At 39.3% G+C, this 27,451-nt stretch overlaps 1 long non-coding RNA gene across 4 annotated transcripts; it reads right to left on the bottom strand.

Moving 5' to 3' along the window:
• Window positions 1-466: 466 nt before the first annotated feature.
• LOC111933551 (uncharacterized) lies at window positions 467-26,192 on the bottom strand. Of its 4 annotated transcripts, none has more exons than XR_015286480.1 (4): window positions 11,757-11,888; window positions 8,849-9,006; window positions 7,506-7,670; window positions 467-539 (listed from the first exon to the last, which is right to left on the bottom strand). It is a non-coding gene; the product is annotated as an uncharacterized LOC111933551 (long non-coding RNA). The 4 variants fall into 4 exon arrangements; XR_015286478.1 differs by lacking the exons at window positions 467-539; window positions 11,757-11,888 and adding exons at window positions 5,379-6,830; window positions 25,411-26,192; XR_015286477.1 differs by lacking the exon at window positions 467-539 and adding an exon at window positions 5,379-6,830.
• Window positions 26,193-27,451: the final 1,259 nt, after the last annotated feature.

Genomic DNA, 27,451 nt, shown 5'->3' with positions numbered 1-27,451 from the left:
TTCAGTGGCTCAAAGAAACCTGTAAGAGAAGGAAATGGAGCTCTGAATGAGCTCAGACTGCAGTTCAGACCTCAAGAGCTCATCACTACATCACCCTAAAAAAAGAGTTGGACCCACCCTGTGTATCACATCAGCAACCCCAAATGTCAAAAGAATCAATTAAAACATTATAAAAGGTAAGGATGGTAGAGAGAACTAATAAAAGCGCAAATGGAAATGGCAAAAAATTAACAAAATATGAGCAATGGAAAAGACTCCAGAGAGCCATTCAGTCAGAAGGTTAGAAAGTGAGACTCAGGAGAATTATGAATGCTAACGTGCCATTGAAAAATGTGAGGCAAGTACTTTTATACATAACTGGACAGAAATGAAGCTAAAAGAGCCTGTGTAGAACTGAGGGGATAACCTACGCTCTCACTGCAAGAAAACAAAGGAGCAAAGTTAATCCACTGCTGGTAGCTGAAATGTGAAGAAAAAAGAGAAATTGTTACCTGGATTAATTTATCAGGAATCACCCAGGAGATGAACACATCTAGTGTCTGTTATGAAATGTAATAATTAGAAAAACAAAATTCAATAACCAGGGTCCCACCAAGGGGTAGTTAACCTTTCAAAATGGTATACAAAGAAAGAACAATGGTTAACAAGAAAACCAGTTTATTTGTCTTCTTTATCAGTCTCAGTACACATTATGTGGACACAGACATAGACAAATTCAGTATTGGCTAGCATATTATACTGTTACTATTCTTTGCCAAGAAATACATTTTTAAAATAACCCGCTAACTATGCATCAGTTAATTTGGGATTGCATATTTTAGGCACTTAAGCTTTTATGTCAGCAGAGTTCTGCACTTAAACCTTTCCCCACTGAAGCTTCTGTTTTGAACATCCTGTCCTACTCCCATAAAAACAAAATGCTTGCAGAGACCATTGGCTTTAGCTGTCTCTGTGGCCATTCAGCTTCTTGTGTGGCCAAGGTCTTGAATCCTCAAGTATGAGAAACTGAAATGCAGTAACCTAAACTTTACAAAATTACTGAAATTTTCTATGAATAATTGGTCTTTGGGGAACTTAGCTTAATCTGTGGCATATTCCACCCCCTTCGTCCTCCTTCCCACTGACCCCTGATCCCTAAAGAAAATTAAAACATGTATTTAAAATGTGTTAATAGGAAGAAAGTCCCACATCAGAGACGTAAGTTATGTAAGTAAGTAAGATATGTAAGTTGTAGGAAAGCTATCTACCCATTAGAATTAAGGAGTTGACAAAGCAAGAAAATGTAAACAGGCAGAATGCTCAAAAACTGAGAAATAGTAAAACTTTGTAAATCACCAAAATCAAGACAGAAACTACTTATTAATAGCTATAAAAAGGACAAAACTACATTTTGTGGTAGATAAAATGTAAAGGATCAGAGAACTAAGAACCACAATGCCTTGGAAATAAGGAAGCACTGGATGCGTGTATTCATGCCACTGAGCTCCTTGCATTGAAGGGACGAGGCCTAAATATGAACTTAAATTTCATGTTTTAACTCTTGCAAAAATTTTGTCAGGCAAATTGTCAGAAAGCTCAAGCTAGCTTCATATGTTCTGGTACATTAACTTATTTTGTCCTCACAGCAGATATATCTACACACACATACAGACACACACAAACACACACAAAAGGACTGGGTGAAGCGAAAGTCAAAGAATAAAAATATTTTTTTCTGAACTATGGAGGCAAAAGTTCTATTGTAATTCACTTGAGGTTTTGGAAGAGCAATTCATGGGTGGTTAATATTTTGCCTGACTCACTGAGAAGAACTAATAAAAGTAAAAGCTGTGCAGCTGCTCCTTCTAATCTGAAAATAAATCACAAAGGCAGGCACAAACAAAAGGCAGGTGAGTTCTCAACTGAACAACTAGGAGGAGGAAAAACGAGAGGGGAAAATAGGTAAAGTAATCCACCAACTTCTTCAACAAAATTTAATCAGAAAAGTGGCTTAGAAAGGGGCCGCAAATCTACTGGAAACAAAGTTTCAAATAACAAACACCAATAAAAGTACAAAATAAATGATAGCCTCAAGGCCAAAGTCTAGAGATTATCAGAGCAATCAAAACGAGCCAGAAACAAACAATCATAAGTCTGCAAAGCAGTCTGTCAAGCAAACAGCTCTCAAAACCAGATTTAGAAAACAAGCTCTGTGCAGGGACCGGTCGAAGGCTGACTGATGGAGCCAATATTTCTACCCCGGCTGGGATTTCTTGGTGAGTGCCAACCTAATGAAACAAAAAGACTTTTCCTAAAAAGCAAGTACACTTTGTGAAGGTAAGGGATCATAAGCAACAGATCAAAAGTTTGCTGCCATAGCCTTAGCATTAAACAGAGCTATTCCCTCTTGGCACTGAAAAATTCTGGTGACATTGACTTATGTTTACTCTTAGGAAATATATTGGAGCTGTACTGCAGGATACGGTATACATTAGCCCAAGTGACAATAATTAATACACCTTTGGCATAGAGTCAATCAAAATGCACACTGAGATTCAGCAACCTTGCCCTGACTGTGGATCTGGACATTTATCTTGGACAAAGTATGCAAAATGTCCCCTTTTTAACCTTCTGCATTCTCCTAAACCAATGAGATTTGGAGGCTACTACAGCTCTCAAACAATTGTGGACTTCTATATTGAGGATTAAGGTATCACAATGGTCATTTGGTCATACAAGACCCTTGCCTGCAAGATCATAACACCCACAGCAGTAATATTTCAGAATATTTCCATCCCTTGTATCTAGACTGCCAGCAAGTTGAATTTTATAATTGTGTATGAATGTTCCAAAATTTAACTATAAAAAATAACAAATTTCTGCCAAATATTAAAAAAGAAAATATCTCCTTTTTTTTGCCAAAATATTTGTTCTGGTAAATTTTACTTTCACCACTCACTCTTTTTATAATTAGGCCCTGTTGCAAATCTCCTGTTGCACCTCCCCTGCTGATACAGGCTGCTGCCACATTTGGCAGGGGCAAGCCCCAAACTTGCAAAGTCTGTGCTTATTCTGAACTTTCTGGTGACAAATGCCAGCACTGAGGTTAGCAGAACTAATGCATGAAGATGAGTGCACATCTAATCAAGTGTTTGCAGGGTCAGATCCCATTATAATATTATTAACACAGGATCATTTAATGGAGAGACCAGAAATTTTTCTTTGTGTTGGAGGAATAAATCCCGTACTGTTTTAAAGCTCCTGGACAAATAGGGTTTTCATATTTGCCTGTGTCTGCTGTCTATTTTAGATCTTTGTCATTTACCCTGGCCCACATTTAGGCCTGGAGCAGCTGAGAGAAAAGTCTGGATGCCTTTATTTTTTTATTGCCTATGGAAGCGAGCCACGAGATAGTCCTGCCTGAAAGGAAACTAACCCTGATTGCATGACTGATGGGATTGTAGTGTAAAAAAAAAAGTCCATTTTAAAGTTTTCCCAACAGCAGTGTCTCCTGAAGCAGCGTGACCCTGTGGCTTCATTTAACATTTCTAGGACAGAGTCTGCAAGGTTAATGTGTTAAGACAGTAAAAACTTTCCCTTTGCCTTGGGCACATCACTTCTATGCAGCAAGGCAAATAACACCCCACCTACAGCAGCCTGCCCAGAAGCCCGAATGCTGCACAGCAACAAGCCTCTGTTTCTTCCCGTCTCCTTGTCTCCTTGAGACTGACATTGCCTGGGTGCTGAATAGCCTGGTGGGAAGAGTTCAATGCAGGGTTTGCACTTTCCCAGCCATTAGCCAGCTGCCACCGCATTTCATTATCTTAGGGGGTGCTTTTATACATCAAAGGCACTTCCAAACAGTGAGATGAAGTGGAAGTAACTGAGCTTGGTCCACGTTGTAAGTTGTAGAATTATTTATTGTCGTTATTTTTTGCGCCCCTCTCATGCCATCTGGTCCGCTAACTGTAAAGGCTGGTGATAGAAAAGAGACTCAACACACCCCTCTCAATTTCTTGGAGTGAATCCTGCTGAACAACTAGGCCTTGGAGCAACTGCCTGTTGTTATCAGGACTCTTCATTGTTTTGCACAAGGAGCCCTCTAAAAAGCAGGGGGGAAAAAACAAAGGTAGCAGGCAGGATCTCATGTGAAAACAAAGTAAGCAGAGCATGAAAAGCGCCACTGAGATGGCTTTTACTTTGCTTGCTTTCTGATGTAGCCAAGAAATAAAGAGTTGAAAAAGATTTTCTTTCAGTCTTCTAAAGAAGTTTCCTGTGAATAAACCAAGGTAGTGAGTTTTGCATAAGATCGCCTAAAATCACTCTTCAGCTGTTTTAACTTACTTCAGCTTTTGTCTTATTATGGCTTTCTTTTAATGACAAAAGCCCATATGGCTGGTGATTTATTGTACTTCTCCAGCATTTGAAACCTGCTTTCCATTACTGGAAACCTCTAATTGATATATTCACAAAATCTTTGGAATTACATTAAAAGGTGAGGAAAAAGTGCAATCTCTCTGTGTGTCACAGGCTGCTTGTGAGTGGCTTAAACAGGAGTTGTCAGTGGATGTATGATTAAGCTGCACTCTTGCACAGTGGTTTGGCTTTACAGACCACAGAATAAACTACAGCATATTTCTACTTTGTGCCTGCCTGCCACCCAAATGTCCCGCTGCCAGAAAAATAAACTGAACAAGAAGTGCTCAGACTTTCATACTGACATTTTATGACATATAGATATTTTGTCTAATGATTTCTTTTATTTGCCTTTAACCATTAACTTGAGACTTTAGAAATACAGTAGTTTGACTGTGAATGAGTAAGTGTGATTGACTATTCAATTTCAAGGTACTATGGCTTTAAAAATGTCCACTTGCAGAACATTAGTTCTCTTTCTATAAAATCACGACATTGCTTCCCATTTATATTTGCTTACCATTTGTATTTGCTATAGTGAATTTTTGTGTGAAAGGCTCTGATTCTGTAAACCAAGTCACACAGGTAAAGATTTTTCTCACACAGTTTCTAAAGGTGAGTGTGTATAAAGAGTTTGCAGTATCAGAGTCACAAATTTGCGTGCCCTTTAGTAGGCTTGATAAACTTAATTCAATATTGGCATGAATAGGAGCTGAGTAGAGGACATTTAATTTGGTCCTCAAATCTCCTTCTAGTTTGCACTCACTGCAGATGACCTGTAGCTGTGAAATATCTCCCTGTAAGCTAGCAACTAGATTGCTATCCAAACTGACTTGGAAACAGTAGTCAGAGAAAGCAAGCTACTGGCAGCCAACATCAAAAACAAAAATCCCTGACCTTGACTGTTCTTAACACAAAAGCCCTTTTCCTGCTGTTTTTCAATGAATGAACGAACGAGAGCCAGCAAAATATATAGCAGACACTTTCTTCTGAAGAGATAAAATAAATCTGTTTTATTTCTATATACAATCTGCTTCACAAGCACAAAGACAGGAAGCAATATTGGGAAATTCTTAAAAATATGATTTGTGCTGCATAGAGTCTCTTTCTTCTCCTTTATATCACTTAGAACAAACAGTGAGCCAAGAATTTCCTGAACTTTTGCAACTTGCTTGGAAAATATATTCTGCCTTCCCTGCTACTGCTTTATGAAGAAAAGGTTTATTCCTAATGGTATGTTTTGAATTTCACTTAAAATAAAACTGCATCTTGTATACTCTGCTCCAGCTCTACTCCTGCCATGCCAGCTTTTGTTGTAATGGGATTGAACAGGTGCTGTGACACAGCTTTATTCTCAAGCTGCACACAGATAATCGTCCCCATTTTAGAGCGTGGCAGGCATCCCTTCCTGGGTAACCAACCCTGCACCACACAAATGGAGAGAACAGCCACAAACAAATAAGTCCTTTGCTCAGTTTTAGAAATATGAGCAAGCCAGATGAATCCAGCAAGTCTTCACCAGACAGATTTGTGCAGTAGCCCAAAATGAGCTGCCCACAGGAGGTTTAAGGCTCACGGGACAGACGTTTTCATGCAGATGAACTAGGAACTGCTCAAAAGCAATATGGCCAATGCAAGCAGGTTTCCCATCTGTTTCAGGCAATAGGATGGCACCTCTTTTGTCATTTCAATGAACATTTATTCTCCATTGAGGACCAAATGGGTAAAACAGGGTCCCTTGATAGGCTGGATGGGCAGCATTTTACCCCAGTGGCCCCACAAGCTGTCATTTAGGCTATGGCACCTGGACGAGACACAGCTCGGGGAGGCAGCACGCAGTGTCTTCTGCAGGAGATGGGCAGCCAGCACAACTCCACTCTACCAGGATTTTTGGGAGGGAAACAGTGGAGTAGCATGAAGCTGCAGGCCACAGGGCACTGAGCAGCCCTGGGAATAGAAGGAAAGGCTCCAGTAGGGGCTTGATCTCTGGAGATGTGAGTAGTTGGCACTACATTCGTCTGGGGAGTCAGGCTAATTTCACCCTCTGAAAAGCTGGATTAGGGAAAAAAATCACTTAATTAGCCTTCAGGCTCAGTTCCTGACCTGATGAAAGCAGGACCATCTTTCACTGTCCCACTGGAGCAGGCAGCAGCTGAGGACGTGGCCCCCAGCTCTTTCTGCCCTGCTGCAGGCTGTCCCCTCAGCCCCTCACTGTGGGCAGGTGCACTCTGAGGGCAGGCTGCAGCTTGCCAAAAACCTGCATCTCCCCTGGAGAGCGCGGTCCTCTCCAGCCTCCAGCTCCCCTTTGCCGCTCTGCCCGCCTGTCAAATGGATGCTTTTCTCTGCCAGCTGGTTTGGAGCAGCCCAATCTGCTCCTACAGCAAGGCTCTGGAGTGGCAGGAAGGAGAAAGGCAACTGGATCTGGTACTTCCTTGCTGCTATCAGGAAAACAGGAAAAATTAGAAAGAAAAAATGCAAATGGCACTGCATTCACAGGTTACCTACAGGCCTTCTCTTCCAGGGGAAAGGGGAATGTGCAAACAAGCTGCAGCTCTCAGGATTCACTGTCAAAACACGCAGCAGCCCTGGCTGAGAACTGGACAACCAGGAACTAAATGTGATGGTCAGAGGAAAATAGGAGTTTAAATGATGTATCCCATTCACCAAAACCAGGACAATAGTAGGGTCCCATCAGAAAACGTATTTCCTCTGCTTCAGAGTATCTTTAAATACCATGACAGCAAAGACTAAAGATAATAATAGTTCTCACTTTGTTTCAGATATGGTAAAGTAAAAGCAGTTTTCTTCGGATTTATATTTCGTTAAAGGTCACCGTGAATTTTGACTCTCTTCTGAACTGCTCAGCTGTTACCATGCAGGGTCACTGTCTGGACAACCCTCCCAACACACCAACAGCTAATGAGCAGTGACAATAAGTTATGAGGCACAATTCAAGGAAACAAAAAACAAAAATGGAAGGATATGAATTCTACAGAGCACACAAAGAAAAAATGGGTGGGATGCTCATTTCCTCAAATTGTGTACCAACTTCATATGTTAGCTACAAATTATCCCCCATAAAAGGATGAGGGTATCATCTTACATCCCACCTTTGTGTTCTTTTTCCAGCACTCCACTGGGGATCCAGATCTCTGCTTCTTCTGTTTGAAGAACTGTAATGTTTTTACATGTTTTTGAAACATGGAGTGCAGTTGTTGACATGATTCACATGCTGGTCTTGCAGCACAGAAAATCAACAGATGAATTCAAAATGTCTGAAAAATAAAAGAATTACGGTGCAGGCATACACTAACTTACACTCAAATGATAGTGCTTGAACTATATTTAGCAAGACAACAAATAAAGGATGGATTACAACATCATGAAAACAAAACATATTTTTCATATAAAATCTTGCAGCAGCTTTCAGACAGAATTAATCTGCATTTCTGAATGAGATATTTTTAACATATATTTATAAAAGCCCTGGGTTCGGTTTCTTGTTTCTTCACTCTTGTTTCCCCCCAAAAAGCAACACTTTTTTTTTTTGTAACTTAATAAATACATTTTAATCCAGTTGTTTTGTTTCTATGTTATCATTGCTGTCTTCTGCTTTCAATATGATACACACAGTAGCTAAAAATGCTGCTGCACTGTTACACTGTATGCAGTACACAGTGTACCAAGTGCATGTTTATTCTTAATCCTTAGCAGTTCTCAGTCATGAGCTAACAAAACAGCTCTTTTTTTATATTTTTTGATTGTTTTGGGGTTTTTTTTGTTTTTTGTTTTTGTTTTGTTGTTGGTTTTTGTTTTTTTTAATGGGAAAAATATGGAAAAATCCTGTATCTATTTTAAGAAAGTATTTTCTGCTCTGGTATCAAGAGGTTGGAAACATTGGCAAGATGCAGGATTTCCATAAAACAATAAGAAGTGATTCCATACAAAAATACCTATTTACAGATCAAATTTATGCATCTTTCACTTCACAAAAGTGAAATTTTAAGGCAAAATAAATGTGTTATATCTGTAATGTGGCTTTTTCTAAAGAAATATTCATGTGTTTAGGAGACACTAAAAACAGATTACTTAAATTACTTAAATTACTTAAATTAACAAATTACTTAAATATCTCCTGACAATTACAGCAAAGAACATATTTGTTAAATTTTTTTTACATCAAATACACACTATATGAGGAAAAGTTGTACTCTATATAATAAGCATGGGTTTAGGTCAAAAGGCACAATAGCAAAACATGTAGTATAGTATTTTTTCAGACAAAGCAAAATAAATGAATATTTTTTCCATTGTTAGAATTTGACAGATTAGAGGCAAAGCCAGAGTTAATCAAATCTAAAAAGAAATGAAACTGAAAGAGGACACTCTTTAGCAAAGCAAACTTAGTTTGACAGTGTTAAATAGATAGCTGGAATCTGCTGGGAATACATACCTTGGTTTCATCTGATTGACCTCATATCATTGCTATGGTGCATAACTACACCTGACAGGTCATTGATTGTCAGTATGTAAAGCAGATCCTTGGGGAAATAACTTGGCAGAGAGCAGCTTCCCGTGTTTTTCACATTCCCACAGCAAAAATTCAAGTCCCTACTCCAGTATTCACCACATATAGAGAAGAAAGAAAAACAGTGCTCTTACAAAAGGCTTTACAAATGACAAAGATGGTTAGCAACTGCCTCACATGTCAATTAACAGATTTCAAGCTCAGATCACAAATATGACAGAATAATGTTGATTTCAAATTTCAGACTGAAATAAGCAATACATTTTTTCTCTCTTCAGCCCAGCTTTCACTCCACAACTCCAATAACTTTAACACTTTTCATGTTCAGTCCTGCTTGATAATTTTGCCACAAGTATGCAGCGCACACACACGTGCACAATAAAAAACCCCCACAGATTAGAATGCTGTTTATTCTGCTGCCACAAAAGCAATTTCACTCTACTTTGTGTGACCAAATGTACCATAATGTTTTCGTCACCAAATTAAAGAGAGTATGCCTAATGGCTTATACAGTGCTACTACACAAGAACCCTATTCAAACATTTGCTCAAGTCATGCATGGCTTTAGTCACATGCATAATAGCCTACAGACAAAAGACACAAGAGACAAGGAGGGCTTTATGTATCAAACTGAAAGTAGTATTTCCCTGTGCTGATACTATGTAAACATCAGAGATCTGCAGGATGTCATATTAATATGATTTTTTTTATCAGAGAAAAAGAAAGATTAATCAATGTGTATAAAAATTCTTTCCTGCGTCTGGAAAGAATGAACACATAGTCAAAAATGATAATGAGAAATTTAGATGTTGAAAAAACCAAACAAACAAACAAAAATCCAAACAATAAAACAACAACAAACCAAATGTTTTTTTACATGTGTACATGTTTACAACAAACTAATCAATATTACTTAATATAGATCAATCAAAAAGCCTTTTTGTCAGGATATAAAAGAGTCATTCTTTGAGGGTTTTATTAGCTAGATGGACATGCCCACAAATTCAGGAAGAGACATAATTAGGTAAAAAGTCTTTCTCTGTTGAGAGTGTTCAGTGATAGCATACTTCAATGCCTGATGCCTGCATAAAGCCTTGCACATTAGCACGGGGCTACTGCTTTGCAGCCAACGCCACCCATAGGGTGCCACCCCAAGAGACAAGGGTAGGGAGAGAAAAACTGCTGGGCAAAATCACCAATTAATGTAAACTGATGGGACAACCCCTCCTCCACCCCTCACCTTCACAGCAGCCAAAGATGCACATCACAGCAGCAAACAAATGCAACTACAAAACTACGAGTGCAATCGGAGCAATCCGATCACAGGTCAGACATACTGACATACAGCTCTTCCATGAATCTTGTCAGTCAGCAGAGTTGTCTCACTTACAGAGTTGCCTACTCTGCAACACAGGACTGGCTTCAGGATAAACTATGCCATTTTCCAAGCAAAAACCAAAGGACCTGGAAGGGATGCAGTCCTAGGGATCAAGTTCTTGTTTCCATCAAGACAGCTAAATGTACCTCTTCTATTTGGTTCATTTAAGAATGCCAATAAAATGAAATATTCAGAAAAGTTCAGTCTTGGAATCTCTTTAGTAGACAATCTTGCCTTGTAATATGCATTTCATATAAATAGAATACATCTGTAGCACTTCCATCTGTACAGTCTGAAGTATGTTATGAATGAGATCAATACCAATATTTGCATTTTCAAATGGAAATCAGGGTATAAGGAAAAGAGAAGTGAACTAGCCCCAGTCAGTCACCTGAAAATGAACCAAATGCTTTCTAGACCAAAGATTTCTGAGTCCACATATCAAATCTATGAGAATGTGTTCTCTTCCTTAATACCATACAGGGGCACCAGCTGACAAAGACCTCACTATGGCTAAGAGTTGCATAATTCTATTCACACTTACGTGTCAAATGGAAGTTCATTCCACAACGGAAAAAAAAATAGTTAATTTATAGAAATGGAAACTTTGATGGGAATGGTTTTAGTTTGCTAAAATATTGAGGAAGAAATGATTGCTCAGGTCCAGAATAAAATTTTTAGTCAAAAAGAATGAGAGAGCCGTCTGAAATAGTTTCATAGATCGAATCCCCAGGTACAGTGTATTTCCCAATTAATATTTCATACTCAGACAGCCCTAAAAAACAGACTGGTGATGTGAGGTTAATGGAAGAACTGCTTTGGCATATTTATATCTGGTGTGCCTGCAGCCCACAGTGTCAGGAGAACAGAATTTTTGAGGTGATGTTTGTCAAATATTCTTCCAAGTGTTAATTCCAGGTGATCTTATTCACTGCATGGTAATAAGAGGTGAACAAAATCCTTCCTCCAAAAAGAAAAGCTCAACTAAGCAACAAAACAGACAAAAAAGCTGTAAGGCCTTACTGGGTAGGCTGCAGGACGATGCGCCCTTGGGAGGAAGCAGAGCTGCTGATCTGGGATTAGATACAGGCACTGCCCTTTGCAGAGTGTTTTGCAGGATAGTTATCTGGCTGCTGCACACACTGGTACACCCACAGCTATGGGAATAGAGCTGCTCCTACACAATACATATTTTGCTTCTCGTATCTTGAACATATGGCTACAAAACCTGAGCCTTGTTAAGAGACTATCTCCATTTACCACTACATGTAGCTGTATTGTCAACATAGTTTTTCAGACTGTGTACACTAACATTTCTAAAATTAGAGAAAAAACACATGTGACAAGGCAGCACCTACAGATTAACTATACCCTTAGGAATTAAAAATATTAGAAAAGACTGAGCAATATTTGCCTGTGATTTCAAATAATTACTGCTCCCATCCTGAGACCCACCTTGTCAATATTACCTGCAAGATGCTCCCAACAGCCTGCACTGGGTCTCAGCTCACAGTGTGGTTGGGTCCTTTGTACCAGAGGCACAAAGAAAACCTGGCACTCCCCAGTGCCTGTCCTGCCCACGGTTTTGTTTTTGTTTTTTTCCCCAGTTCCTAATTGGGAACAGTTGATCGGTGGTGCCCTGACCAGGCATCAGGAGTAGATATGAAGCAACGGAAGGAAACTTTGACAGAATTCCAGATTCCTGCTCTTTTGTCCTGTGTCAGTTTGAGCAAGGGTTATACCATGTGCAGATCCAAATCCTGACTCGCTCATCAGGACTGACCCTTGGACGAGCCTCACACCACCATTTGCAGGATATGAGCCTATATTTAGTGCTTGGACAAGGCAAATGGAAGTGTGCTAAGGCTTGAAATTAAGGTTTTGACCTTGGCTTAAGATTTGTGACAACATATGCAGATACAGCAGGCATCTCCTTTACTTACCACCATACAAGCTGTGCAGGTATATTAACCTTAAGCTTGCTCTTTTAGTATTGACAGAAACAAATCATTTATGAATAAGTCAAATGTCCCATAAGTTTTTAACATTAAGCTCTATGGAGTGGAAATAGAATCTCTTAAAGCCAGCAAAGAAACTACCATAAGTTTTACTGAATTGATTTTGAGGTTATAAGAACTACAAAATACTAGAAATAGCTTTTTATTTTCTTAAGGGACTTTGAAAAAATAATGAGAATACAGGTAAAATATAACTGAGGTTTTGTTGTTGAGATTTCTTCCTCCCCACTCCCTTTGTTTGCAAAAGAAAATATAGACCACTTAGGAACATCTTCCAGAGATAAAAATTCTTTTGAAAATTGGGATTAAATTGTGTGAATGAATTTGACAGGTGGAAACGAGGGAAAAAAAATCAGAAACATTGAAAACTTTGCTTTCTATATTTGCTCATCAAACCATGTAGGTTTCTGATTGTAGGATGTTTTCATCAAAATGCTGCTAAAGCTTTGTACAAGCAGCAAGAATTTTAATGGATTTTGCTTTTGAGCAATTTGAACAATTTTCTTCCATTGTGTTGTTTGATCCCTAAATATGTAATTTCCATAACTTTGATTATTTACTATGACATGACATGTATGCAGCCCTGAATAGCTAACAAATTCATCTTTACTGTGAGCCCAGTGCAGGAGCAGAATGTACAAGCTGGTTGCTCTCCCTGGCATTCACACCTCTTTCAGAAGTCCCTCACCGCTACCCAAAAGCTGTGCAAAACTCTACAGCCATGCAGAGAAGGAGCATTCTAATGAGCCTGGGCACTCTGATGATGCAAATCTGGTGCAATACTTGTGCTGCTGCTCCCCAGGGCTGCTCCCAAGGCACATTTCTGTGGAAGGAGCCAGAAAAAGGCACAGGATCACGGCTTCTCAGAGGACAAAGCTGCTTCTTTCACCACCAACACAACAGTGCACAAGGTTTCAGGTCCTTAAAGTCCATTTAGTCAAGCATGTCAAACTCTTTCAGTATTACAGCTACAATGCAATTTTTATTTGTAAATGGCTACTTTCAGCATTACAGCAGCAGGACAGACATGAACTTAGGCAAAGATATTTTGTACCAAGGAGCACAGACAGGACAGGATGTCCAGGATCTTTAGCTTCAGCCCCTTTTCCCTCACTGTCTTGCAGGAACTATTTCATAGAGATTCTTTCACAAAAATTGATGGAAATCTCTATGGGTCTTTTATTTAAGAAAATTAATAAAAAGAAATATTCCTGGCAAAGAAAAATAAGGTAATTCTGAGCCACCAAAAGGCTTACACAAAATGTCAATTTAAAACAAAATGCAGCTGCAAGCTCCCAAAATTAACTGCTTCCCAATCATAACAGTAAAATGCAGGGAAAACCATCCTATGTTTATTGATGCAATACCTGCATGTCTGGCCACAGGGATCACTTCCATGGATCTGACTGACTCACAGAAATGCAGAGGTTATACAAGAAGTTAGGTTTAATAATGATTGACGAAGTATACAGTGAAAGACAAATGTTCCTTGTTCATTTAGGCTTCTTGTCTGAACTTGTGTTTAAGCAAAAATAAATTAAAGATGAGTTCTGTAACTGCTTAAATAAGAAACACACCTCACAGTCAGAGAGCTGGATAACCTGTGTTCTCCCATCCCCTACAGCACACCATGCTACAATATTCTGGTCAATGTATAAAGAATGCTAGTGCTTTTCCTTCACATTTATTGAGCTTTTATGCTCGTTACTTGTGGGGCTCTCACCTCCTAGAAGCTTGAGTGTAATCTGTGTTTTAATTTCTAGACACTAGTGTGTTTATGAAAATAAAAGACAAGATCAATCAAACTTCTATCTTTCAATACTATGGTCCATCCTGAAATATTGTACTTAACAGAGACAGTTCAAAGCCATGAGCAATCTCAAGCAGGTAACTTCTTTGCCACTGTGAAATGGCAACTGATGATCTGCACTTCTGAGATGTATTTGGGGTTCTAATACATGTTTAAACATGCATTGAAACATCTGTTTCTTTTAGTCATTCAGTCACTTTTCTGATATAAACTCTGGTTATGTTTTTGTTTCCCTTTTCTATTTACCTTATCCTCTACCCACTAAACTGTGATCTCAAAATGATAACATAACCTAAGCAAAAAAGCAGGCATCAAAGAAATGAAAATATTACTTTTGAAAGGTCACAATTTCAAGAGTATAAAAAGAGCAGTAAAAGCACCTTTGCCTTTCAAGATTCTTTGAGAACCTCTCCCTTTCCTCCAGGCTTCTTATACCAGTTCAGGTGAACATACAAGGCTTCATTTTCAGTGCTTCTGCGTACTCCTTTATGTCTCCCAGAGCAGAAGTTTTCTTATATTTCTTCACTTTCATAGTGATAGAAGAGTTGAGTACACTCAGAAAAGTGGAGTAAGACCAAGTGTTTGAAAAGGCATTGTTTATTGGTACATACAGATTGTTTAATCATGCAAGTATTTTAAAGAACCAGAGCTTAAACCAATTTAGCGAGCCTTGAAAACAAAAGAACAGTCTCTAAAAGTGTATGTATAATTGATAGTATTGGAAGGAGGGTCCTTCCTCTCTAAGAAAAAGCTGATCCCTAAATATTCATATGAAATATTTATGAGGGGTTTTTCTTTTTTGTTGTCAGGGCAGCTGCTTGAGGCAGAGCTTGGGAAGAAAGCACAAAAGAACCTGCATACTGTTAACAAACTTCATACCCACATGTGAAGAATGACTAACTACACAGCATGGTATGCCCAGTTACTCTTCAAGGAATGCAGGAAAATGAGAAAATGGCCAAAATATAAAAACTTAGACATTTGTAAACTCAGTCTAAGGACAAAAATAAAGGATAATTTAATATGTTATTAATTTTTCTATTGTTTCAACCTCTCAGGATATCCAGGTCTCCACATTTCATACATCTTCAAATAACAAACTTACTAACTTATGTTTAACTTAGGTATATTTTCCAGCAAGTCACATGGCCTTGATATGCAGCCATCAGGAAATGGGGGTCTTGATTCCTTTGGTGGGCTGCTCAAAGGATTAAACTCATTGTGAAAAATGCTTCTTCTTCTTCCCAAAAATGCCTCAATTCAGGCATTTCCCAGACTTTCCATTATGTCCTTTCCATAAGGCTGTAGGATTCTTCATCACCCAGTACTTGATGCAGGGAAGGTCCTTTCAGGTGGTTAAGTGGTTTCTCAAACCTGTCCTTTTGATATGCCAACCTGGATAGAGAGCTCTTTCAACCCTGATGTCACCCTAGTGGCACTGCTCAGCCCTCTCCCCAGTTTCTGAAGTCCTTACACCAACATTGACAGCAACATGAGAAGCAGTTTCCCAGCATCTGTCATGTATTTCAAAGTAAAACCACACCTTTCCTTTGGCCAATTGTTACACACCCAAGGGTCTCTCACTTTCTGCCCTAACATTGTGCTGTCAGCTGCTACTCTTGCTCATCTGCCAAGCCGCAAATTTATCCCAGCCACTGCACAGTTTCCCACTGCATAGACAGAGGACCTGTATTTCTTACTCCTGACCTTGAATAAGTTTCAGTAAGGTCAAATATAACATAAACAGACTGATTATAAGCAATATGGACCACTCAGTATCAGCACTTTATTGCCGTTGTTTGTGTTCCTCCAAATGGTGGCACACAGGCATTTTAAGAGCAGAGATTTTATATGAACTTTCAAAACACTATTGAAAATCCTTAACAGCACTTTCACAGTGCTGGTCCCTGCAGAACCTGACTGGAAGCATTTCCATTCAGTGATGAGTCTCCATTGACAGTCTTTCTGAGAACAGGCAGTTCTGCTCCATTTATTGTGTCCTATGATACATTATACAGTTCTTAACAAAGCTATTAAGACTGGAAAAAATACCCAAACAAATGAAAACTCTGTATGTTAGAGCACCGAGGGACAAATCCTCCTCTCTCTGAAATCAAGTAGAGCCTGAGAATGTGTTTTGTTGAGAGTAAGAGCAGACACAATCTAAAAGAATTAAACCACAATGCAGTATTATATTGCCACATTCAAAGAGGAAATTAATTTTCAGCAAATCAACATCCTTTTCTGTAATCCAAGGTAACAATAATCTGTGTAATCTATGTAAAATATTCGTAAACTGAATATTTATCAAATATATAAATATATGTCAAAATATTGGCTGAACCTATCTAATCTGAACAAAAATCTACATAATATGAATGACTAGTCAGCTAAGAAAGTTTTTAGTGTATTTAACTAAAACAATCATTAGTTTTCACAGGTATAGATGAAAAGTCAAGACTAAATAGTAATTTCCTTTGAAAAATCAAACTAGGCAAAAGAAAGTGAGCTGTCATTATTTATTTCTAAGCCTATTACTTTACAGGTGGGATAAATTAATTCCATGACCAGATCAACATATCATCATGCAAAACCTGTGATATTCAGCTGACAGGGGATGTTTAAATATCATTGTATATAATAAAACACAGAGCACAAGAGAAAAACAAAGAGACTGCCTCCTACCTTGTAAAGGAAACACAAGTGAAAACCTAATGAGAAAAAATGAAAGTTAAAGGGCTCATGTGCTCCTGTGAAGATGAGCCCCTGCCTGGCCCCTCTCACCATCACTCATCTTGGAAGCTTTAGCTGACAGGCAAACAGGAGTAGGAGGCTGCTTTATTTACAACACATTCAATGAAAGATAAGGTGGAGCTCAGTGCACCGCCTAAAACAGGGAACTTGTAAGAGTTCTACTGCTCTCTGCTCCTCTACTTACCCTGGCTACTCTTCCTTGTGATGTCCAAGCATCCTCCAAGCCATGAGAAAGCCCTATTTCACATGCCAACTCAACATGAACCTCACCCTAGTTTCATGGAGGAAAAAAAACCACAAAAAACAAACACTTTGGAGAGTGCTAGACATCTCCTAAAGTAAGAGAAGAGGGCAGACGCTGTTGTTTCTAAAATTTATTTCATATTTCATAATGATGATCTTAGAGTTGCACTGGCTCCCTACCCACTTGTCTGGACTTTAGAGCCCCAAAGCTTGGCAACAGCACACCCCTCTTGTGCAAATGGATGTGTGAGAAGACAAAGATAGCAATAATCTGGACCTATGAAAGGAAAATACAAAATACCCAGAATATATGCTATTCTGACTATGGTTAACTGTCAATACCTCTATCAGTGGGTTAGAAAAAAAAAGGTGAACAAGTATGATCTCTAGCTATTACACACAAGTAGTAAGGCATCTTTACAACATCTAAGGTCCTTAAGATCCCCCAAGAAAGCAGCAGTAGCACTGGGGTGGCACAGTTTTTGCAAGACTGCAGAGTACTACAGGCAGCATCTATCACCCAGAGGGGTTTGACTCAAGAAAACAATTGTGTTAAACCGTCAAGAGAGTCCCTCCACCAGGCACCTCCCAGGATGCAGTGAGCATACATCCCATGCACTTTGGTAGCCACTATCACACAATGCTTTTCTACTTCTCTGGGCTTGCAAAGCCACCTGATAAAAGTAAAGACCCTTGTCCCACCCTGCGAATCTGCAAACTGTTTGTTACCAGCCTGCTGCTCCCATCACAACCCCACACAACTGAGCTGAGGCTTCAGTTTATCTGACAGGGCTACAGCTCCAACAGCCACCACCCATGAGCAGGAGCCCAGCTAAATTCCCTGTACACAACACAGGACTGCTGCCTGGCAGCTGGAATGAAAACAAGCTGGTCCAGTGTATTTTGTATGTAAAGTCAGTGTAGCTTATAGGAAAAAAAAACAAAAACCAAACACAAAAAACAACAAACCAGCCAGGAGTGTGTTTAAGTCCTACTGGAGTACTCTTTTCTCGAGGAAGCTGCACATAAAATGTCCAGTGAGCTTAACTTGGTTAGTGATTAACTTTAACATCAATCCAAAGTGAATCCAATAATTTCCAGTTTAGTTTGAAACAAAACATCTGAATTTGGCTCTTGTTTGGTAACTGACTTCTTAAAACCAAAAGCATGAGATGAGGACTAAAATAAATATTTATTTCTTCCTATTCCCTGGCAAAAAGTGTGCATGCCCACAATCACAGAGCACAGGAGGATGCCATGGTGTGAGCCAAACCCTGCAACTTCTCAGAAATAAATTTCCAGCGTTCCAACTACTCGGGAACATGTTCCCGAAATTCAGGAAACACGCTGCTAATTATTTCCTCTAAGGTACTGCAATTCCAGTGCATTTCAAAGTGAACATGTGAGCAGTTATCTACCCTTCACTTGGGGCACTAGGAGTTAGTAAAACAGGTATCTTAATCAGTATACTGCAAGTTAAGTTACATTATGTGTGGGGCCATTCAGGAGAGGGTGAGGCTCACATAACAAGATACAGCCAGTGATATTTGAGCAAGCTCTCGCACACTTCATGTGAAGAGAACCAGTGCTCTCTCTAAGAGTGCATCCCTTCTAGCCTGGGACACTGAAATCCATTTGAGGATTTTCCTATGATGGGTGTGTTTCTTCTCTTCATTGACCATCAGGAAGAGTCTAGGGAACAGGTCTCAGACTCAGGCATGGAAATTACCTGAGAGAGGTAGACAGCAGGACAGGGAGAGGCATTCTCAGCTGGATGCTGAGCACTAAGAGAGGTGAAAAGCCTCACTGAAATTGTTTTCTTCTCCTGTGGATCACTCTCTCCAACTCCTGATGAAAACCAACCAAATTATGTCAATTCAAACAACACCTATGTCACAAGTAGTTCATAAAGGGGCATTGGTTCATGGCTCAAGTATTTTGCAATGACATTTAACACAACCTACCTTTAGACTTTTATTTGATTTTCCACCCTCCAATTTCTCTTTTTCCCTCCTCTCCCTACCATTTCTCCAAAAGGAAGAACATCAGATAAAAAAATCTATGTATAAGAATTCTCATCATATTTCCAGGGAGAAAGACTCAGGGGGCTTTCTTGCCCTTGGTTGTGCCCACCACTTTTTTCATAAATATTTTGCAACAATAATTGCTTAACCATATCATAGTATTTGCAGAAACTTCTCACACATTTTATGCCATTTCAGTATCTTCTTTCACAGTAATAATTTAGGTTCTTGTATACTTGCATGGGTGTACCTCTACATACATGCAGCTTGTGACTGGACTGTTAAATATTTCAAGTAATGTGACCATTCCTGAAAACGGAAGGTGGTGTGCAGAGCCACCACAGGAACAGCCACCCAACCACAATTACCTCCCTCTGAATAACTTCCACTTTAAAGGGTTCTTTCTCTAGAAATCATTAGCCAAAAAGATCTTTTTGTAGTTTATCTTATACCCCACCACCACCACCAGAATAACTGCCTTCTACACCACTGCAGCTGCCCTGGCTGCTGTCTGAATGTACCTGCAACACGGGCAGGATCCACACTGCCCACAGCTGTGTCCAGAAAGCAACCTGCAGAGAGAACCATCACCTGAGAACCTAATCCCAGCAAATCAGCACTGCCATTTATCTTGGACTACGGTAACATTGGAGGCAGTCAAACACATAGCAAACTCAAGGACCATGAGGATGAAGGATAGGTTTGTCCACTGAGTAGTGAATGTGCAAAGCCAGCTCCCCAAAGCAGGGCTGCTGTGCTGCCTGGTGAGCAGGTAACACGAACACTGCAGAGCAGCACCCCACGTTCCCGAAGGTGTCTTAAAAAGTGCTCTACAATGCTTGTAAGGCTTCTAGCAAGCACACTTATTAGTTCAGAAACAAAATTTGCCAGGCTTATTAGCACAGGAGCCTGGGGCGACGAGAGTTAGAATAAATGGAAACTTTCAAAAGCACACAAGAAAGATGTAAGCTAAAACTGAAAGCTTGTTGGGGTTTGTTTCCCCTTGTAAATTCCCTCATTTGTCCTCAAGGACAGCATGTAAACGTGTACATTGCAGCCCATGTGATCAGACACTCTCCCAAGAACTATAAACAGTGTAGCTATGAATCATAATTAGGCTGGAATTGCATTCAGTTCTTTCCCACTGACTCACCATATGGATAATATGTCTGGTCTTTCACCTTTCCCACTTTTCTCCCTCCCCCACAGATCACACATGACCCCTTCCCAAAATTCCAGCACGGGAGCGTTTGCTCAGCACAGGCAGCTCTCGCAGGCAGGTGACAAGAGAGGCTCTCACGTCCAGGTGCTGAGCTCATCCCGCTTCCAACACCCCCAGCTGCCTGCCGGAAGCTGTCAGCTCCCCAGCACTGGGCTCCCACTGTGGCTCAGGCATTTCAGTCTGACGTGACGCAAGTCTAGCGACCCTAACAACTTCAGCTAATTTTGAGCAAGAGTCAGAAAAGCCATTTCTGCCACCCCACCTACCAGAACGGTAATTTCTCCCAAAGTGGAGGAAAGAAGTGGGTTTGGATAGTTACACATCTTAACCCACTGCAGCTAGGTCAGACTGAGCAATACATCAATCAAAGCTTTCATCTTTCATTTAAAAGAGAAAGGTAAAGCCAGTTCCTAGCCTTCACGGTCATAGAAAAAAAATGTGTTGAAGTTATGACTTCCAAATCTTCAAAGGCAGATCGTAAATAAAAGTGCTGACATTTATTGCTTTTAAGCAAATCACATACTGGAGTGTGACTCATGAACATTGGAACTGGCAAGCACCGAGGCAATCATGTTGAGAATGAGATCATGATGCAGTAGGTGTGCAGCATTCTCTTTTCAGCCTATTCACTATCTCTATTCTACAGTAATAAAGAAGAAAGTTTCTTTTCAGTCAATAATAAAGACCTTAATGTGCCTTTCAGGGCCTATGGAAATAATAAAAAGTACATTTCTGCTTCACTAAGAAAGCTTTTGACACATTCTTGATCTCATAAAATACTGAAGGGCATATGACATATTCACATGAATAAGTTAAAAGGCTTCATGGTACTCATACCAGTAAAATTAGGAATGCGCAGAGGCTGAGGTCCTATATTTTAGAACATCGGAACACCAATCTTCATTTTACTGTTTGTAAAATGCTTGCAAAGGGATGTTCCTGTAGAGAGAAGGGTATAACAAAAGGGGCAAGAAAAATAAATCGCATATCTGTTCTGCAGAATTTACCGTGGGGTTACATCACTTTAATAATTCAGGTGACATTTTGTACACATATCAGGTTGGTTTGGAATTAACTTCAACTTCAGTAAACTCTATGAATAGTGATTTCAAATTTGAGTGACATGCACGTATTTTTCTACTGAATAATTGCAGAAACTATCATTTCAGTATTCAGAGCCAGGGTTCTGCTGTTCATGATGCAGGGCTTGTCAATTCTGTAAGCAATAAGCTTTGAAGATAGTCACAGGAACATTTGGATAAACAATCAAGCAGACATATTTGTTCAGCTGTTCCTTCTAAAAAATACTTACATATCTGCGATACGTTTTTCCTCAATTATATTACAAAAGCCTCACCTATGTTAAATGTATGCAGACAACAAAGAAAGAATGATAAACACCATCAAAATTTAAAGTCTGGTGCCTTCATCACACAGACATGGGTCCTTTACAAACATCAAACTAAATTTATCATTTTCTTTAATGTCATCTTGATTCAGGCTGATATTGCCATTTCCACTGCCTCCTTTTTTTTCCCTACAGTTTGATCCACAAACAGAATGACCTCATGCTGCCTGCAAGCGAGGGAGTTAGACAATAGGCTGCAAGTGACAAAGGAAGAGGGAAGATAGGAGTTAAAAATGAAATTATTATAACAAAGGCTACATCTAGAGGTGGAACTGCAAAGTTGGTTAACATCACTAGTATAACTTTATAGCGTTAGATGTGCCACACAAGCACCTTGATTTTATTTTGTGGTGAGGCTATGGAGTTTCTCACACCTGTAAACAAATACCTAACTTACACACTATAGAAAGTGAATGTTACTATACAGAAGCAACTGTTCTGTTGCACCCATCTAGTGAAGCGTGCTAGACTCAAACAAAACGACCTTTGGTTGATTGTTCAGCCACCTGCTCACCAGACACCAGAGAAACCTCTCTCCTATGTTACAAACTGTTGGTGTGAATGTACAAAGTAAAAAAGTATCTTTGCTTTATTTCCTGTCAGCCCAGTATCACACTGATTAAAATGTTGCAAACATTCCTCTAGACAACTATAATTTACTTTAGAACACAGAAAACCCAGGAAAATCTACTCAACTGAGTAGCAAATTGAGTCAAGCTTCAAATTCACATACTGAAAAATTCAAGAGAAAAATAAGAATACATGCTCCTCTTAATACCAGAGTCTTAAGGCATAAAAAGTGAATAGAGGATAATTGCCCCCCACCTATGCAAAATTACAATCTTCAGAATACCTGCAGTGACTTGAATTAAATCACAGCCAGCAGGGAATTCAGGATGACCCACTGAAAAATAGACTAATAATTAAATGTGTGTATATATATATGTTATACAAGAAATCTATATTTGTACCCCATATACATACAAATAAAACTTTGTTTAAACTTCAGTGCAGAGAAGAAATACTATCTTTCAATATTCCTTTTAACATACAAGAAAGTCATTAATTTGTGCACAGCAAAACTCCAAACCCACCAATTATTACATATTCTTACACTAAAAAAAGCAATAATTGAACTTCGTAGAATATAGGAAAGCAAGGGCACACTGTTGGAAACTCTTAATTGCAGCCAATGTCATCAGATGATATCATTGGTACTAGAAATCTGCCTTTAAGCTGATCTGTGAGTTAGAAGATGTACCCAAGCTCCATGTTAGAGCTCCTTAGGTAAGTGCTGCTGCCTGCAACCCAACTGTGAATGCTGGGCAGCATCCCCAGCCCTGACACTGTCATTGGACATCCCAGACACTGCTGCTCTTTGCATACATTCAAAGCTGCTCCAAGAAGACTGAAGTTCTCCTCCCTTGCATCCTTACCATGCTAACGTTTATCATTTCATTCAGTTACATAATCAGCACATAAAACAATAACACTGGATTTTACAGTGCCCCAGAGAATCTGAAAGCTAGATATCTAAAAGATACGATAGGTATCTATCTTTCCTGATGTCTAAAAGGTAAAAGCTATGCCTCTCAAGAAAACATTAGAAGACTTTTGCAAGCCATGATGACACTGTGCAGCTGATCACAGGAATCACTTTGCTCTGCAAAAAACATAAGCAACATTCTCTCAGCCTGGGATTTTTCTCATCCAGTATCATCCTATTTCCCTTCATGATACGTTGTCACCAGTCACTTTCAGCAAAGAAAACATGAAACTTGAAGATGCAGCATTTTACTTGTTTTCCTTAGTTGCGAGTCAATTCTCCTTGCCAGCTTTGCAGTCACAGAATTGCAATACTACGAGGGCAAACATCTGCTGTCAGGCATGCAGCACTAGTGCTTGCGTGGATTTCTTCCCAGCAGCTGGGAGGAAATGCTCCTTCTTGTTTAGACAAAAATATCAAACGGTTAGGAAATAAGGAGTTAGGAAAAGCTGTACACAAGGTTCACGCTTGAGAAACACGAGAGCACAGCCTTAGCCACTAAGAAAATTCCTCTAGACATGAAGTTAACAATAATTTAGATCTGTTCACTTATGGTAAGTCAGCCATTTTACTGTTGACCTACTTTGTATCAGCAATAATTTGTCACAGTGCATTCTCCAACTGCTACTGAAAGAAAGGTTGAAACCATACATTAAAAGCATAGTGTCAAAGCAACTGATGTTAATTATACCCCACAATTCCTATGTTGATGAAATTGTCACTGCTAACTATTAATACAGCATTTATTGTCTAAGCCCAGCTTGCTCTACCAACCCCTGAAAGCCACTGAATTAACATCCTGCTTCTCAGTGTTCACATTGGAATGTAAATCTGAAACGTGTAAAAATAACCTCTGCTATTACACCAAGAATGTGTAAATATACATTCCCTTTTTAGGAGAACTATTTATCTCCAGTCCATACATGTTTCACTCTTTAAAGTAAAAACAGCTTTAATGCTCTTCAGTGAAGTGGCAGCTTTTGCCAGTATAAACTATTTTCCCTTAAAATTATGGCATCAAGTAGAGGAAACTTTGTAAAATGCAGAGTACTACTTGATTTATGGAAATTCAGAAATAAGCTTTACATAGACACACAAAGAAGAAAAGCAGCAATGTTCTTTGTCGTATTCAGTGCTAGCCTGCACAACAACAAGAGATCATATTCTCCCAGCATAAACAAACAAGGTTAATTAGAAGGACACCTTATGTGTATTGAGTGTTCATGTTCCATGACATCTGCTTAATTTGGTGACAGAAATGTTTACAAGCATCAGCACAAACCACCACTCCAGGAGCACTAACTGGATTCTTTATGGTTTGCACATCAGTAAACTGTTTTGTAAGGTTCTACTGCTGTAGTACAGTTCCCCCTGCTACTAAATCATCTCTCAAGCTTTTCCTTTAGCCATTTAAATTGAAGTCAGAAACATACAGGCTTAACAATATTTAGCCTTCAAAACTGTCATCCCTAAGCTACGGCATGAGACATACAACTTGATATGACCCAAGAAAACTCATTTTGTGGTAAATAAGAAAGACTTTCTTATCCTATGAACTGATCCAATATGAGATACAACAAAAGTATAAGCCAGTGATGGTATTTTCACATCAGAAAAGTGGCTCATGTTATTTCCAAATTCTCATGCAAATTGATAGAACAAACCAATGATAACAAAATCCTGTGGCAGAGGCCTGTCATATAAAGATCTACTTGAAAATCTTTGCAGTCAGCAGAAAAGAGAAAAAAATCAGCGTTATTAGCAAACAAATGAGAATCCTCATGTCTCTATTCAAACCTAAGAACAACAGTAAGATCTACAGGAAGAAAAAAAATTTTGGTCCAAATGGCTGCTTAAGCCAGATGTACATCTCCAGAACAAGCAGGAGAAAAACAACTGCAAAGAGAACAGAACAACAAATATCTTACAGGTTACGTGTAATACAACACTTTATAGGAGGAGCATCATTACCAAACATAAAATACAAAAGTAGCATTGAGTGGTAGGATCTGATACCACACAGTAGCACAGTGGGGGAACATGCTGCCAGAAAAATTTTTTAAAAAAACCAAACATTTGCTCACCTGGCATAAATTAGAAAGCAATTGTACACTTATAAAAAAGACATTCACAGAATGGTCAAGTCTGAGCAGACTGGTCCATCTCTCTTAGAAGAGCTGTAACATCAGAGCTGCGTACAGCTGAGACTGCCCTCGGAACAACTACAGGATCCTCAAGGAAAGTCAACTAATTTAACTAACGTGCACTGAGCAAGCAGGTCTTGAATGTGTTCTCATCTCTAACATTTGCATTAAAATAACAGCCTTGCCGGTTTCATAATGGCACCTTAAATGAAATTCAAAAGTGACAAGCATTTAGCTTAGTGTGCTGTTTGTTCTACCTGCAGCAAAACACAGGATTGGCAACAGCCTACTCTTGCAGACATAGTCCACTTCTCTCAGGAGTCCTTATGCCCTGCTGCCACAGTATGCTAAGTACTTTCAAAATCAGACGAGAGCACATTGTGTGCACGTTGGGGTATATTTAAATTCCAGCTGGAATAAATCCCAGCAACTCTAAGGACATGGGTTGTACCAATTACTAGTTACAGCTGCAGTTAAAAATTGTGCCATGAATGAAAGCACCTTACCGTAAAAGGACTAAAATGTTAACCATCTAAAGGAGCAGGCTCACTCTTGGTTCAGTATCACATGCCTGTCTCACAGATGGAACACTTGCTGCCTCACAAAGCTATGCTTAATTTACCAAAAAGAAAGTACTGACAGCTGATGCTTTCATAATGTGCACAGCTCACGTCAAAGACCAACTATACAGCTACCCCTTCTGATGCTGTTCTTGCTGTGCAGCAGAAAAGACTGCAGGCAGCACCACAATATACCAAGCATAGTTCAGTCAGCAGTGAGCTTCATGAAAGTTTAATATAGCTTTAAAGCCAAGCTCAGTGTTTTCTTTCTAGTCAGATACACTTCTGTTGTCTGCGGACACATAACACAACAGAAACGTCTTTGAGTACTCCTACCACTAGAATAAATTTCTTGCTTACAGATTTAACAATTTAAAGTGTCATCTTAAGAGAATTTTTAAGATGTCAAAATATAAGCCTAAACTTTGACTGTATGCGTGAGTTACACATGTACTTTACTATAACACAGGCTCACTCTGAAGCTTTGGTAGTACATCTTTTGTCAGATGCCTACAAAGCAAGGTCATTGAAGTTCACTGCTTCGGGAGCACTTATGCTTCCACCAGCCTATGCCAGAAAGCCACAGTGCCAGAGAAGCCCTAGCAATACTTAGAGGTGCTGAATATTGCCATGCATATGCAGATCATGGTAAAAATTGTATTTGTAAAGCTGAACTTTCAAAAAACAGAGGGAAAGAAATCGGTAAAAAAAAAAAAAAAAAAAAAAAAAAAAAAGCTGCTGGACAGTTCTGTCTTATGTTTTGCTTATACATAACCAGCTATATTACAGATCAGCTATATTACACAGACACGAATTGGAGATACAACACATTACCACTGTCTAATTGTAAAGGCTAATTCATAGTTGAGCAGGAGCTGCAACAACTCCTGGCAAGTCTGATGCTCCGTTCTCCCATAGCTTGCAAGCTTGGCTGGCAAGGAATGACGGGTTTCTTTTCATTCAGAGCACCCACAGCAGTTCTTGTGACTGAAGTGACCAAGGTGGGTAGGCCTTTTATTAAACACTCACAGAACGAAGTACAGGAGATAAGGAACAGAAAAGTCTTGAGTTTTACTCTAGCACTTTAACAAGTGTAAATAGAGCAGTAAGGAATTTCTCTCAAGTGTATCTGCCCGTGCTGTACACAAACGACATTAGTGTGGTGCTTAAGTGAATCACATCTCTGCATCATTCATTAACTATGAATACACATATAAGTATGGGCTTCTCACTTTGCCTCAGCCAACCTTTTAAGTTTGGGAAAAAAGATCAACATACCTTTTGTTGAATCCAATCTTAATGATTTCTAAAGTGAAAGTCTTGCATCTGAAGAAAGCAAAAGGCAGCAAGCTGCTCTTAAGGCTAAGGGACACTTGTCCCAACTCTTATTGTGCAGGGAATCCATCAGGTAAGAACTGTGA

Source organism: Cyanistes caeruleus, chromosome 4, assembly GCF_971803275.1.
Source record: "Cyanistes caeruleus chromosome 4, bCyaCae1.hap1.1, whole genome shotgun sequence".
Lineage (NCBI taxonomy): Eukaryota > Metazoa > Chordata > Aves > Passeriformes > Paridae > Cyanistes > Cyanistes caeruleus.
Note: the sequence above shows the minus strand (reverse complement) of the source record. Positions and strands in the feature narration are given on the sequence as shown.